General features: G+C 42.6%; 1 protein-coding gene across 3 annotated transcripts in view; it reads left to right on the top strand.

The window, feature by feature from the left end:
• mgll (monoglyceride lipase) overlaps window positions 1–4,797 on the top strand; it is a 28,440-nt gene that overhangs the window by 7,101 nt on the left and 16,542 nt on the right. The window contains exon 1 of one of the 3 annotated variants that reach the window (XM_023419985.2): window positions 386–502. The exons of 1 other annotated variant lie outside the window; for it this stretch is intronic. The gene's annotated coding sequence lies outside the window, so the exon portion shown is untranslated. Of the gene's footprint in view, window positions 1–385; window positions 503–1,258; window positions 1,398–4,797 lie in introns of those variants that run through there. One more of the 3 variants, XM_087177626.1, reaches the window with a different exon arrangement.

Genomic DNA, 4,797 nt, shown 5'->3' with positions numbered 1-4,797 from the left:
TGATGGTGATGATGATGAAGCTGATGATGGTGATGATGATGGTGATGATGATTCATAAATGTTTATGGTAACGTGTGAAGATATAGTGACTTCTGATAATATCATAGCAGTGATGAAAGTCATGTGGTTAATGATTTTTATTAATTGATTAACTGCCTGGTGATTATTTTCTTAATTAATCACTTAATCATTTTGAATAGTGACGTCACAGTTTCTGAAGTGTTTGGGTTTATCACAGAGGACAGAGCAGCTGAGAGGAACCAGTGAATGTTGTTAACGAGATCACTGTTAACACCAGTACACCCGAGATGTGACGTAACCATGGTGATTGATTGACGCCGCTGCCCTCGGCACCTGTAGAGCAGACGGTTCACTGACCAGAGCTTTGTTTCATATGGAGCTCACGCTGAGTGGAGGACGCTCTGTGACCTGAGTGTGGACTGACAGGCTGGTCTTGTTCCGGCTGGTTGACGTCAGCTGACTGTGACTTCGGTCTGTGGAGGTAAAAACTGAAGTTTCTTTGCTCGGTTCCTGATTTTACCAGAACTCCGACCATCTGCCGTCCTGCTCTGTTTTAGTTAACGTTTCTTTTAGTGGCCACTTTGCAAACGTGTTAAATACAGTTACAGTTAAATAATGACCCCAGTCTGATGAATGATAAATCAAGCAGGTGATGGATTAAAAAACACAGCAGTCACATGTTCTGTTCTCCAGTACAAGAACAGTGTTTCAGGCCAAACATCACCTGCTCTCATGTGTAAATGTCAAGGACAGTAATCACATCAACAAAGGCCAAAAGGTGAAGCTGACCTAAATAACAGACATATACCGAGTGTACATCAGCTAACGTGTCTCCATCCACCTCCTCTGTTGATACTGGAGTTTAAACTGAGACGCTCAGATCAGTCACACAGTCTCTGTTCAGAGCCGCTTGGTTGTTGCCACTTTGTGGAACGAGGAGGAAATTTTCTCTACAATTAAAAAACTTACATAAATATAAACTGAAGCTTTTTCATATTACATGTAATATTTATGCAGATATCTCACTGCCTTTATTACATGGATGGGTGAGTATAAGATGGGGTCAAAGGTCACAGGGTCCTGAAAAGCCCTTTCATTAGAACCAGGAAGTAGGTGAAAGGTGGAGGGGAGGGGCATCGTCAATGATTGACAGCTCTTCCAACAGACCTCTAACTGGGGCATGAACCCTGACGGAGACCTGTGGACCAGCATGCACTGCTCCCCCTGTGTGTTTACAGAAAGAACATGTCACTGATCCGATGACTGAGCTGCAGCCTGTTGTTGTTACATGACTTTCTTCAGACTCCCTGCTGCTGGAGGAAACTCTACAAAATAAAAGCCTTGTCACACAGTAGTTCCCTTTGTGTTTTTGCCTCGTGAGTATTTCAGTCTATAAAATCGACGTTATATTTACTTGTATTCAGATGAAGAGCAGATGTTTCCAGGTGTGATCATTTACTGTACGTTGATATGAGGAGACAGTTTTCAATTTTCATTCCATGGAGAAATAAGTTGATGGATTCCAACATTAACAAGTGAAGCAGCAGCAGCAGAGTCTGTTCTTAGTGAGTCGGAGTAGAGCGTCATGAGAAGGTGAAGTGTGCCTGTGGTGACAGACTCTGTTCCTCAGGTCCCTTTCTCATTGGATGCTGAGTTTGCAGTCTCATGTGCCTCATACAAAACTGACCAAAGTCTTTGCATGTGTATCTCAGAATATTTGGTGCCATGTAAATGAGTTGCCTGGAGCTCCATTGTTTTATTGACCTTTACACTCCGCGGTGAAGAAACAGGTTTTGGCCCTGAGGTTAAAACAACAGCGTTTGAGGAAACACTGATATTTGAGTCTGAGTCTTCAGTTTAACTTTTACTCTGTAAACCTTCCTGCTGTCCGACTGTCTGTCTCCTCTCCACCACACACTCATTTCCTGTGTGTCTGTCTTGTGTGTTTTCTGTCACACACACACACACTCTCTTTGTCACGCTCCGTCCTGCTCTCAGACTCCATCTTGCTTTCCACCTTTCACACGTGTTCCTCTCTGTCATCTCCACTTTGTTTTGCTCCTCGTGCAGCAGGGAACTGGAGGTGAATGCGTCTCACACAGCGTCGTCCTGAATGAAGATCAGTGCAATGACAGTGCAGTGTTTGTGCTTCACTTCAGGTTATTATGATTAGAACAGCGTTAGCAGTATAATGCTAATGTGGTTGTGTTTGAATAGAGCTGGATATACCAGTGGTCACCAGCAGACCACCATTATAAAAGACTGTAAACGCCATCAATCGTTGCTCTTTGTGTAATGGCATATGGTGACGTCACACACTAGAACGACACAGATCTGATCTCAGAACAGCTTCTGTCTCATAAAGGATCTGATGCCTGTTTCATTCATCGTGTCATTTCCCGCCCTCTTGTGGCGGCAGCAGGGATTGTCTCTAAAGCTAGCTTGACCTCCGGCCCTTGTATCTATCGTTTCTGTCACTGTGGCGGGTGACAAAGACCGGAGCCTGTGAAGAAGAGAGGGCAGCAGCTTGACTCATTGAAACGCTGTTGGTAATGTAGTGTTGTGATCATGATGTAAAGTCTGCGGTTCAGTCTGGAACATGCAAAACGTTTTGGCTCCTCTGTTTGATGAAGGACTAGTTAGTCACAGTAACTCACCAAGATTCTTTCTACTCTCTTTAAACTGCACTTTACTCTCCCTGAAGTGTTTTGTTCCTGGGGTCGTTTATCATCTTATTTAAAAAAATTGTCTTTGAAGAGGAAAGACAAGTGCTAACGAGCATGCTAACTGATGCTAACTGTCAGCTTGTTAGCTGGGTTCACACTGTTCACTCAGGACACGTATTTGTACCACGGACTGTCCTGAAGCAGCAGCTCAAGCTCCACCAGAGGAGGTTAAAGAAAGTAGATGATGACAGAGATAAAAACAGCCGCTGTCTGTTCCCTGTTTATAGATTTTAAAAAGCAGTCGACGTCCTGTCTCCTCCGTCTCTGTCTGACACGAGACATATCTGCTCCTTCTGTCTCTGCTCTTTACCCCTGTAATCTTTGCCTCTTTATTTCTATACTTAACACACACCCCTGTAACTGTACACTGAGTGTGTGTTTACCAGCACTCATGTGGTCACCCACCCACATACATGTATGTTCTCACACACACACACACAGTCTAAGTCCATTAATCAGATTACCATGCCAGTGTTGGGTCGTCTCCTCTGGCTCCTGTCGTGTCTGGACTCGGACGCCAGAACCTGCAGTGTTCATGTCACTACAGTGTGTTTGCATCAGGTTTATTTGAGGCCGCACCAGTAAACACTGGTCACACACATCCTCGTGGTGTTGACCAGTTTCCCCGCAGAGATGTGATGTCACAGCCTTTAAAAAAGATTTAAAAATACTGAACTGAAAAATAGAAACCAGTGAACAGTGGAAGGTCTGATGTGACTCTGTCATCTGTTCTAATTATGTTCAAGTGTTCATGTGGTCAGTTCATTTAGACCTGCACACTCACTCTGTCAGATTAAACCCTGTCCTGCCCCAACAGGTGCAACACCACAGGACAGTCAGGTGGTATAACACCTGTGCCTCGTAGTAAGAAAGGCACAGGTGTTACATTACTGCTGACTCTGTTATATTCAAGTGTCCCAGGAAGCCCTGACAGTGTGACAGAGAACCGGCCTCAACAAAACAGAAGTAGCTTAATGGAATTCAGCCATCATTAGTCTTATTCATCACACCTGTGTTTTTCTCACTGTGTTGCATGGAAAATGCCTGTTTCCCTGGAATCCAGGTGATCTACAGGATGAATAATCCTGCACGGATTCTGTTGTGTGTTCGTGTGGAACATCAGCTGGACGCGTTAAATGCCTGAGATTTTCATTTCCCAGTGGAAGGTGCAGATCGTGGCGTGTGAGCAGAGCTGAGGTCGGTGAGGACCTAAATAACCTTGGAGTCAGTCAGCGTGGCATTAAGGGGATTATGGTCCTGGCTTTGTTTTGGGCCTGTGCTTGTCTGGAGCCAGAGGGAGGACTCAGCTCTGTGTTTTAATAAGGCTGGTTAGAAGCCATGTTGTTCCAGCCACTGAAACACTGTGGGAGAGACGAGGGTCTCCAGTTCCCAGGAGAGACAGAGTGAAGAGAGTTAATGAAAAGATTAAAATACTTCAGTGTAATAATCAATATATCAATAATCATTAATGCACAGTCAGCATGAAAGGCAGGGAGCAACACCAGAGGATAAAGTGTTAATGTGTAACTGCTTCCACTTTCATTATTGTTTGAGACAAATACATCTAGTGATCAAACTTCTTTCTTCATTGATACGTCGATTAACAGGAATTTATTTTTCTGTTTCTGTTTGTTGGTAATTTTAGCAGCTGATGGTGAGATGAGACATTGTGCTCCATTAATGCAAAATCATAATCGTGATTATTTGAATCAATATTGAGATCTGGATTATTGAACACGATTACTCATTGACTTTGGAAACACCATCATTTATTGAACTTTGTCTTTTTAACAGACGACTTTCTCCAACTTTAAATACAATTTGACAGAAAAACTAATTAGATGGAAAATTAGATAAATGAATGAAATAGTAAATAATGTATGATATCTAAATATATACAATTAAATATAGGCCCATAATATAAAAATGAATAAAAATAAATTGGATCAAAATAAATAAGATCAACACACCAACCCAGGCAGCAGCTTGTAGAAAGTAAAGCTAACATCAAGATCTGCCAAAAAATGATTAAATGAATAAATAAAAAAAC

The sequence above is a fragment of the Seriola lalandi genome, unplaced genomic scaffold (genome assembly GCF_002814215.2).
Source record: "Seriola lalandi dorsalis isolate HSWRI2012SDOR001 ecotype SW California unplaced genomic scaffold, Sedor1 jcf7180002054615, whole genome shotgun sequence".
NCBI lineage: Eukaryota > Metazoa > Chordata > Actinopteri > Carangiformes > Carangidae > Seriola > Seriola lalandi.
Note: the sequence above shows the minus strand (reverse complement) of the source record. Positions and strands in the feature narration are given on the sequence as shown.